At 38.9% G+C, this 11,507-nt stretch overlaps 1 protein-coding gene across 9 annotated transcripts in view; it reads left to right on the forward strand.

The window, feature by feature from the left end:
- Window positions 1–11,507, forward strand: part of LOC116088822 (solute carrier organic anion transporter family member 6A1-like) — a 108,771-nt gene that overhangs the window by 48,493 nt on the left and 48,771 nt on the right. The gene's annotated exons all lie outside the window — the stretch shown is intronic.

Here is an 11,507-nt window from a genome sequence, read left to right on the forward strand (position 1 = left end):
TCTGCCTGCCTCTGCCTCCCAAGTGCTGCGATTAAAGGCGTGAGCCACCACTGCCCAGCTAATTCTTTCTTCTTAACTGCCAAAATGTAATAGGAATTAAAATCTTAATAAACCCATACAAAAGGACATGCAATTCAGGTATTTTATTTCTAAGCTATATGCCTAGATTGGGCAGATATAGGGCTATATGTGGTCTCCAACCCCCCTTTTGCTTGGGAGCAACTGGTATGCAGCCTTGACAGGCTGGAAGCTGGGGCTGGACACCCGCTGTGTGGAACCCTGACTGCTGCTCCTTAGATCAAAGACTTAGCAGGTCTCATGTTTATGTTAAAGGTTTGCCGGATCTTTCTTTCAAGATCCTCCTCTGGTCTGGTGTTAATGGATTTTCTTGTGTTTATGTTAGATGGGAGACCTTCGATTTCCTCTGGGTCTGATTCCTAAGCGTAACTATAAATACTGAGTATTTACAGTAAAGCTCTCTCTTATCACATCTCCCTGGCGTCTGTGTCTTTCCTTATTAATCGTTTGCCTTCCCAGGACTCAGTTAACCCAGTTCGTGATTACCCACGGAGGAAGGAGACCGAGGGACGGTCCCCTTCAGCTATATTAACTTATTCACCAGCTATAATGAACCTTGTTCCTTGGTATATCTCCTGGCTATGCAGTTATGATCAATGACTGCTGCCTCTTCTTCCTATGTCTTCCTCTCCCCTTCCCTCCCCTTCTCTCTCCTCCTCTTCCCTTCCCTTCCCTCCCCACCTCCTCCTCCTGCTCCTCCTCCTCTTCCTCCTCTCTCTCTCTCTCTCTCTCTCTCTCTCTCTCTCTCTCTCTGTATCTCCTTGCAACCCCCCTATCTCAAGTATATAGTCCCACCTTTCTCCATCTCCTAACCAGTCACAGCATCTAGCATTTTATTATATTTAGGGGAAGTTTCAAATGGCATTACTTGAATACCTTAGGATCTGCTGATTTAGGGCAATCATTTCGCAATGAATCAGTATTTAGGATTAGAGAATAAGAAAAATAAGATCAACTCATTTCACCAGAGAGAACCCACTGTTCATGTACATACAATTGTTTACCTAAGAGATATAAAATTATATTTAATCTTACTTTTGTAAACAGTGTCAGATGACTTTTGAGTCAATTGATATATTTCTTACATATTTGTATTTTTCTTTTATTATTGGATATTTCCTTTTTTATATTTCAAATATTTTTCCCTTTCCAGGTCTCCCATTCAGGAAACCCCCAATCCTATCCCCACTCTGCCTGCTTCTATGACTGTGCTCCCACACCCACCTACCCAATTCCATCTTCCTGTATTGCCATTGCCATTCCCCCTACACTGGGGTATCAAACACCCTCAGGCCCAAAGGCATCTCTTCCCACTAATGCCAACAAGGCCATCCTCTGCAAATGTGCGGCCAAGCCATGGGTCCCTCCATGTGTACTCTTTGGTTGATGGTCTTGTCCCCATGAGCTCCTGGGTTTCAGGCCATTTGAAACTGTCGCTTACTGCATAGGATTGCAAAACCCCTCAGCTCCTTCAGTCCCTTCTCCAATTCCTCCATCGCGGACCCTGTACTTAGTCCAATGTTTGGCTGGGAGCATCTGCCTCTGTATTTGTCAGGCTCTGGCAGAACTCAGAAGATTGCCATATCATGCTCCTGTCAGAAAGAACAGCTCTACATCCACAATAGTGTCTAGGTTTGGTGAGTGTATATGAGATGGCTAATATCCACTTATTAGTGAGTGCATAATGTTTGTGTTCTTTTATGACTAAGTTGCCTCTTTCAGGATGATAATTTTAAGTTCCATCCATTTGCCTGTGAATTTCATGAAGTCATTGTTTTTAACAGCTGAGTAGTATTACATTGTGTAAATGTACCACATTTTCTGTATCCATTCCTCTGTTGAGGGACATCTGCATTGTTTCCTGGCTCTGCCTATTATAAATATGGCTACTATGAACATAGTGTTGCATGTGTCCTTATTACATGTTGGAGCATCTTCTTGGCATATACCCAGAAGTGGTAGAGCTGGATTCTCAGGTAGTACTATGCCCTATATTCTAAGAAACCACAAGACTGATTACCAGAGTGGCAGCTTGAAATCCCACAAGCAATGGAAGAGTGTTCCTCTTACTGCACATCCTTGCCAGCATCTGTTGTCACTTTAGGTTTTGATCTCATCCTTTCTGACTGGTGTGAGGTGGAATCTCAGAATAGTTTTGATTTGCATTTCCTTTATGACTAAGGATGTTGAACATTTCTTTAGGTGCTTCTCAACCAATCGATATTCTTCAATTGAAAATTCTTTGTTTATCTCTGTGACCCATTTTTAATAGGATTATTTGGTTCTCTGGAGTCTAAGTTCTTGAGTTCTTTGCATATATTGGATATTAGGCCTCTATATGATGTGGGATTGGTGAAAATCTTTTCCCAATCTGTTATTTGCTGTTTTGTTCTATAGTGTTCTTTGCCTTATAGAAGTTTGCAATTTGATGACGTCCCATTTGTTGATTCTTGATCTTAGAGCATAGGCCATTACCATTCTGTTCAAGGAGTTTACCCCTGTGCTCATGTGTTCAAGGCTTTTCCCCATTTTCTCTTTTATTAATTTGAGAGTATCTGGTTTTTTGTGGAGTTCCTTAATCAACATGGACTTGAGCTTTGTTCAGTGAGATAAAAATGGATCAATTTGCATTCTTCAACATGTTGCCCTCCAGTTGAACCATTTGTTGAAAATGCTGTCTTTTTTCCAGTAGATGGTTTTTAGCTCCTTTGTCAAGGATCAAGTGAACATAGATGTGTGGGCTCATTTCTGGGTCTTTAGTTCTATTCTATTGATCTTCCCGCCTGTCTCTGTACCAATACCATGCAGTTTTTCGTTTGTTTGTTTGTTTGTTTTGTTTTTATCACTATTGCTCTGTAGTACAGCTTGAGGTCAGGGATGGTACTTCCCCCAGAAGTTCTTTTTCACTATCCTGGATTTTTTGTTATCCAAATGAATTTGAGAATTGCCCTTTCTAACTCTGTGAAGAATTTAGTTGGAATTTTAATGGAGATTGCACTGGATCTGTAGATTGCTTTTTGCAAGATGACCTTTTTTACTATATTAATCCTGCCGATCCATGAGCATGGGAGATCTTTCCATCTTCTGAGATCTTGTTCTATTTTTTTTTCAGAGACTTGAAGTGTTTGTCACAGAGATCTTTCATTTGTTTGATTAGACTCACACCAAGGTATTTTATATTGTTTGTGACTATTGTGAAGAGGTCATTTCCAAGATTTCTTTCTCAGCCAGTTTATCCTTTGAGTATAGAAAGGCTACTGATTTTTTTTTAATTTTATATCCAGCCATTTTAATAAAGTTGTTTATCAATTGTAGGCGTTGTCTGGTGGTATCTTTGGGGTCACTTAAGTATACTATCATATCATCTGCAAATAGTGATAGTTTTACTTCTTCTTTTCCAATTTATATCCCTTTGACTTCTTTTTGTTGTCTAATTTCTCTAGCTAGAACTTCATGTATTATATTGAGCAGATATGAAGACAGTGCACAGCCTTCTTTAGTCCATGATTTTAGTGGGATTGCTTCACATTTCTCTCCATTTAGCTTGATGTTGACCACAGGTTTGCTGTATATTGTTTTCACTATATTTAAGTGTGGGCCTTGAATTCCTGAGCTTTCCAAGACTTTTAACATGAAGGGATGCTGAATTCAATCAAATACTTTCACATAATCTAATGAAATAATCATGTGCTTTTTTTCTTTGAGTTTGTTTATGTAGTAGATTACATTGATGGATTTCTATGTATTGAACAACCCCTGCATCCCTGGGATGAAGCTTAATCCTAGTGAATAATTGTTTGGATTTGTCCTTGGATTAGGTTTGTTGGAATTTTATTATTTTCGCTGCAATATTCATTAGGGAAATTGTTCTGCAGTTCTCTTTCTTTGTTAGGTCTTTTTGTGGTTGTCATATTAGTATAATTGTGGCTTCATAGAATGAATTGGGTAGTCTTCCTTCTGTTTCAATTTTGTGGAATAGTTTAAAGATTATTGGTGTTAGGTCTTCTTTGAAGGTCTGATAGAGTTCTGTTCTAAACCCATCTGGTCCTGGCCTTTTTTGAGCGTAGGAGACTGCTTCTAATTCTTTAGGCTTTATGGCACTGTTTAGATGGTTTATCTGATCCTGATTTAACTTTCGTATATGGCATCTGTCTAGAAAATTGTCCATTTCATCCAGATTTTTTATTTTTTTTAAATATAGGCTTTGTAGTAGGATCTGATGGTTTCTTTGAATTTCCTCAGTTTCTGTTCTTATATCTCCCTTTTCATTTCTAATTTTGTTAATTTGGATACTGTCTCTGTGCCCTCTAGTTAGTCTGGCTAATGGATTTCTATCTTGTTGATTTTCTCAAAGAACCAGCTCCTGGTTTTGTTGATTCTTTTTATAGTTCTTTTTGTTTCTACATGGTTGGTTTCAGCCTTGAATTTGATTCTTTCCTGCCATTCTCTCCTGTTGCTTGTAATAGCTTCTTGTTGTTCTAGAGCTTTCAGGTTATTCTTAAGCTGCTAGGATATGCTATCTCCAGTTTCTTTTTGGAGACAGTCAGAGATATTAGATTTCCTCTTAGCACCACTTTGATTGTGTCCCATAAGATTGGGTGTGTTGTGATTTCATTTTCATTAAATTCCAAAGTCTTTAGTTTCTTTATTTATTTCTTCCTTGGCCAGGTTATCATTGAGTAAAGCATTTTTCAGATTCCATGTGTATGTGGGCTTTCTGTTTTTGTTGCTATTGAAGACCAGCCTTAGTCTGTGGTGATCTGATAAGATGCATGGGATTATTTCAATATTCTTGTGTCAGTTGAGGGTTGTTTTGTGACTGATTATATGGTCATATTTGGAGAAGAAACCATGAAATGCTGAGAAGGTAAATTCTTTTGTTTTATGATGAGATATTCTATAAATATATATTAAATCAATTTGGGTCATAACTTCTGTTAGTTTCAATGTGTCTGTTTAGCTTTTGTTTCCATGATCTATCGAGATTGATGAGAGTGGAGTGTTGAACTCTAACACTACTGTTGTGTGAGTGGCAATGGGTGCTTTGAGCTTTAATAAAGTTTATTTTATGAAGGTGGGTGCCCTTGCATATGGAGAATAGTTGTTCAGAATTTAGAGTTCTTCCTGGTAGATTTTTACTTTGATGAGTATGAAGTATCCTTCCTTATCCTTTTTTATAACTTTTAGTTAGAAGTCTATTTTATTGGATATTAGAATGACTATTCCAATTTCTTTCTTGGGACCATTTGCTAGGAAAATTGATTTCCAACCCTTTACTTTGAGGTAGTGCCTGTTTTGACACTGAGGTATGTTTCCTGTATGCCACAAAATGCAGAGTTCTGTTTATGGAGTCATGTCTATGTCTTTTTATTGGATAACTGGGTCCATTGCTGTTAAGAGACATTAAGGAAAAGTGATTGTTGCTTCCTTTTATTTTTATTGTTAGAGGTGGAATTATGTCTTGTAGCAATCTTCTTTTGCATTTGTTGAAAGATTACTTTCTTGCTTTTTTTGGGGGGGGTGCAGTTTTCTGTCTTGTGTTGCAGTTTTCCAACTATTATTGTTTATAGGACTAGAATTGTGGAAAGATATTGTATGAAATTGTTTTTGTCATGAAAAATCTTGGTTTCTTGATCCATATTAATTGAGAGATTTGTTGAGTATAGTGGCCAGGGCTGGCATTTGTGTTCTCTTAGGGTCTGCATAACATCTGCCCAGGATCTTCTGGCATTTACATTCTCTGGTGAGAAGTCTGATAATTCTGATAGGTCTGCCTTTATATGTTACTTGACATTTTTCCCTTACTGCTTTTTAACCTTTTTTTCTTTGTTTTGTACTTTTGGTGTTTTGACTAATATGTGACAGCAAGAATTTTTTTTCTGGTCCAATGTATTTGTAGTTTTGTAGGCTTCTTATATGTCTATGTGCATCTCTTTCTTTAGATTAGGGAAATTTTCTTCTATAATTTTGTTGAAGATATTTACTGGCCCTTTAAGTTGGAGACCTTCACCCTCTTCTATACCTATTATCCTTAAGTTTAGACTTCTCATTGTGTCCTGGATTTTCTGGATGTTTTTGGTTAGGATCTTTTTGCATTTTGCATTTTCTTTGACTGTTGGATCAATGTTTTCTATGGTATCTTCTGCACCTGAGAGTCTCTCTTCTATGGTTTGTATTCTATTAGTGTTGCATGCATCTATTTCCTAGGTTTTCTATGTCTAGGGTTGCCTCCCTGTGTGATTGCTTTATTGTTTCTAATTACATTTTTAGATCCTGGATGGGTTTGTTCAATTCCTTCACCTGTTTGGCTGTGTTTTCCTGTAATTCTTTAAGGAAATTTTGTGTTTCCTGAGTGTTGTGGTACAGGAGGAGCTCCCAGTGCAGACACTAGGAGGATCCTGTCCCAGCCTGCTCCTCAGTTCCTGTGTCCGAGGGTTCCAAGATAGCCCCTGGAGCAAAGTGATAATCTTATCTGTGTACACAGGCTTGTCTGCACTCCTGGGAGACCAGCTCTTTCCTGGTGGTATTTGGTTGTGGAGCACTGTGGCACAGGATCAGCTCAGGGTGCAGAAGAAAACTGGAAGGATCCTGTCCCAGGATACTCCTCTGTTCTATATCCTGAGGGTTCTGGGTGGGTCCCTCTGAGCAAAAATGGTAGTCTTACCTGTTCTCACGGGCTTGTCTGCCCTCCTAGAAGACCAGCTCTCTCCCGGAAGTATTTGGTTATGGAGCACTGAGGCACAGGATCAGCTCTCAGTGAAGATGTTTCATGCATATTTTTAAAAGGTGTTTTATGTTTTGATGCTAAACAGCAGTTGATATTGTATACATTATCAATCTTAAATTATATGTAGAATTTGGCTCTCTGGAGTATTTTAAGGTTCTAGAATTAATCAAAAATTAACTAACATAATAGCTGATTTTTAACTAAAAATGTCAAGCAGGCATGTTATAGCATAGTGTGAAGAGCGAAAGAATAAAAGGGTATATTAATCTTTAAATAAACACAAGGTCAGGAAGATAAGAGTGAATATAAAGTATGTGAGAAAAAGAAAGCAATACAAAATAAAACAAAAAATAAAGACAAATATTAACAAGTGTAGAAGCCACTTTTAGGAGGTGTGGTATTGTTCAGGAGGCATGGCCTTGCTGGATGGAATGTATCAATACTTGGTGGGATTTTCTACTCTCCTTGCTTTGTCATTCTCACTAGTCTGTAGAATGTGCTAGGTTTTATTTCCTGTGTCGACAGCTTCCAGTTCTCGCCCACTCTTTCTTCCATGACAAGTTCCAAGTCTATTATTTTCTTTCCAGTCCATTTTAGAGAAAGGTATCCCTGAGTTTTCCTATACCACTTGAAATTTTATTTTATCAAATGTGTGTCTCATTATATTAGCCACATTTCATTTGTTTGTTTTTCTCAAGCATCACCTTTATTTCTTCCTTTTTCTTCACTTTTTACATTAACATGAAGCATTTCATTTGTATGTATTTATGATGGCATGATCTAATCTTGTGTGTGTTACTGGTATTTTGTTCTCTTATTTTGCATTTATACACAGTGACCTACATTTCAAATTGATTGGATTGTAACAACATGTAAGTTTACTATGTTATACTTACTTTTCTATTTTTCTTCTTTTGCTTTTTTACACCTCATATTCTTCTTGTGATTTCCTCTTTCTGAACTTATGCTTATGTAGAAAAAAAACATACATTTTTTTAAGGGCAATCCAGAGTCTCATATTGTTATAAATATTCTTGTTGACCACCTGTGAGAGATCTCAGTGAGTCTGATCATTCTATTAGTTTAATTAGATATACGCTGTACTTTCAAGTAGAAGAGTATTAATATCTCTCAATAAGGCAACTCCTAATTTCTATGTGGTATGGACAATGTTCCTGGATTGTTTAAGGTACTCAGTGTTTAAGTAAAACATCACTATCTCTATCAGAACCTTTAGGCCTATAATATTTCTATAACAATTCATAGAGTTTTTGTAGTGGCTATTCCTGGTTGTCAACTTGACTATATCTGAAATGAACTACAATCCAGAATTAGAAGGCTCACCTGTGGCCCTAATCTGGAGGCTAAGAGATAGAAGTTTCTGGCCTGAATCTTCGCATGGAGATCTTGAGGTATAGTGGCTATGAATCCCAGAGGATTACGATAGGAAGAACTATGAGTTCAAGATCACTGAGATTAAAGGTGTGGTGGCATAGTGGTTATGAATCCTAAAAGATTAAGATTGTAAAATCTGTGAGTTCAAGCAAGGTCATCTGGTGTTAAAGGTGTGGTGGCACACACCTTTAATCTGGGCCACACTTTTTGCTGGAGACCTATATAAGGACATTGGAAGAATGAAGGCTTGCTCTGCTTTGTCCTCTTGCCTTGTGGGACTGAGCAACTGCTGGATCCCTGGACTTCCATTCACAGCTGCTGCCGACCATTGTTGGGAGTTGATTGTTGGGAGTTGGACTACAGACTGTAAGTTATCAATAGATTCCTTTATTACATAGAGACTACCATAAGTTCTGTGACTCTAGAGAACCCTGACTAATACGAAATTGGTACCCGGAGTGGCTCTAGAGGAGCAGAAATATAAGGATGGATCTTTTAAAAATCTGGAGATGGTTTGAAAATCCATCAGCTCCTTCAACTACTGAAAGCTCTCCAAATTCTCTCCCTCTGGGGAGCTCAGAGAATACTGAAGACCCATGGTCACAACTATATTTCAAGCTCAAAGAAGCTAATGCCCTTGATTATCTTGATGAACTAGAGTATTCGGTGTACAAGGCTTTCTACAAGATGGGGAAGAAATCGGAAAATGATTTTGTTGGTTGGTTTTTCTTAGCATCTCGAGAAAAAACGATGAAGGAAAGTAAGGAGTTGTGTGATAAAATCGAAAGGCTCCAGACAAAAGTAAACGATCTAAAAGTTGCTAAGTGTGTCCTTGAAGAGAATCTTCTCTCCAGCAGCCATAGAGCTCAAGCTGCAGAAAACCAAACTGAAGCTCTCATTATAAGATTGGCCGAATTACAGCGAAAATTCAAGTCTCAGCCTCAGAGGGTGTCAGCAGCTAAAGTAAGGGCAGTAGTTGGCCAAGAATGGGAACCAATAACTTGGGATGGGGATGTGTGGGAAGACCCCACTGAAGCTGAGAATTTTGAAACTTCAGATTCTCAAGGGTTTACCCCACCTGAAGAAGTAGTACGCTCAGCCCCATCCCTTGAAATAATGCCTTTCCCACACGAGGAAGTTAATCCCCCAGAGTCTGATAAACCAGCAGTGACTTTCGCTGAAGGAAATTCCAGACAAGACAATACTGAAGATTCTCAAGGCCCACCAATAGTTTCTTCTAGACCTATAACCAGACTTAAGGCAAAACAGGCCCCTAGAGGGGAGGTAGAAAGTGTAGTCGGTGAGGAAATTCACTACACTATTAAGGAGCTTAATGAGTTCGCTAATTCATTCAAGCAGAAGTCTGGGGAATATGTGTGGGAATGAATTTTAAGGGTGTGGGATAATGGTAGAAGGAACATAAAACTAGAGCAGGCTGAATTTATTGACATGGGACCTCTGAGTGGAGATTCTAGGTTTAATATGGAAGCTCACACAGTTAAAAAAGGTGTCAGAAGTTTGTTTGAATGGTTGGCTGAAGCATTTATCAAAAGATGGCCTACTGAAAAGGAGTTAGAGATACCTGGCTTAGTGTTAATGAAGGGATTTTAAGGCTTAGGGAAATTGCAATGCTCAAGTGGATACATTGTGTAAAATCTAATCCTCCATAATGGGAAGGTCCAGAAGATATATGCCCTTCACCAGTCCTAAAAGACGCAAACTGGTGAAAGGGGCACCAGCACATTTGAAGGGTTTTGTTCTTGCCCTTTTCCTTGTGCCAGACCTTAGAGTTAGAGATGTTGCTGCTCAATTAGATGAATTAAATTCAATGGGTTTAATAGGGCCCTGAAGTAACAAGGGCCAGGTGGTAGCATTGACTCGCCAGATACAAGGTGATTGTAGTTATTATAATGGACATCGTAGACAAAACAATGTTTATAATGATATAACCCTTAACGGTCAGCACAGGAGAGGTGAAATTTGTAATGGCATGACTCGTTTGGACCTTTGGTCCTGGCTAATCAATCATGGTGTTTCCAGGCATGAAATAGATAGGAAACCCACTGCACATCTGTTTGACCTGTATAAGCAGAAAAATTCTCAAACAAAAGAAAGAAGGGCTACATTGGATCTTGGCAATTGGCCGTCTTGGCCAGTGAATCAATTTCCAGACCTGAGCCAGTTTGCAGATCCAGAACCTCTTGAATGAAGGGGTGGCCAGGTTCCTCTGAGGGAGGATCTTGATAAGATACCTAAAAGTCTTGCTGTTAACCTTTCTCCAGTTCTTCCCCAGAGGGACCTACAACCTTTTACAAGGGTAACTGTACACTGGGGGAAAGAAAATAATCAGACTTTCAGGGGTCTATTCAATACTGGTTCTGAATTGACACTGATCCCAGGAGATCCCAAGAAACATTGTGGCCTTCCAGTTAAAGTAGGGGCTTATGGAGGACAGGTTATTAATGGAGTTTTGACTGATGTCCAACTCACAGTAGGTCCAGTAGGTCCCCGAACACATCCTGTGGTCATTTCTCCAGTTCCAGAATGTATAATTGGGATAGATATACTCCGAAATTAGCAGAATTCTCACATTGGTTCCCTGACCTGTGGAGTGAGGGTTATTATGTTTGGAAAGGCTAAATGGAAGCCTTTAGAGTTGCCTCTGCCAAAGAAAATAGTGAATCAAAAACAGTGTCATATTCCTGGAGGAACTGCAGAAGTTACTGCAACTATCAAGGACTTGAAAGATGGAGGGGTGGTGCTTCCCACATTTTCCTTTAACTCTCCTATCTAGCCAGTGCAGAAGACAGATGGATCATGGAGAATGACAGTTGATTATCAAAACCTAAATCAAGTAGTAACTCCAATTGCAGCTGCTGTACCAGATGTAGTTTCTTTACTTGAACTAATTAATATATCCCCTGGTACCTGGTATGCAGCCATTGATCTAGCAAATGCCTTCTTCTCGGTACCTGTCCATAAGGGCCACCAGAAGCAATTTGCTATTAGTTGGCAAGGCCAGCAGTATAACTTTACAGTTTTGCCTCAAGGATATATTAACTCTCCTGCCCTGTGTCATAACTTAGAAGAGATCTTGAACATTTGACTCTTCCACAAAATATCACATTGGTGCACTATATTGATGACATTATGCTGATTGGACCAAGTGAGCAGGAAGTAGCAACCACTTTGGACTCATTGGTAACAGAGGATGGGAAATAAATCCAACCAAATTTCAAGACCATCTACCTCAGTAAAACTTTTAGGAGTCCAGTGGTGTGGGGCATGCAGAGATATTCCTTCTAAG

Source organism: Mastomys coucha, unplaced genomic scaffold (assembly GCF_008632895.1).
Source record: "Mastomys coucha isolate ucsf_1 unplaced genomic scaffold, UCSF_Mcou_1 pScaffold14, whole genome shotgun sequence".
NCBI classification, from domain to species: Eukaryota; Metazoa; Chordata; class Mammalia; order Rodentia; family Muridae; genus Mastomys; species Mastomys coucha.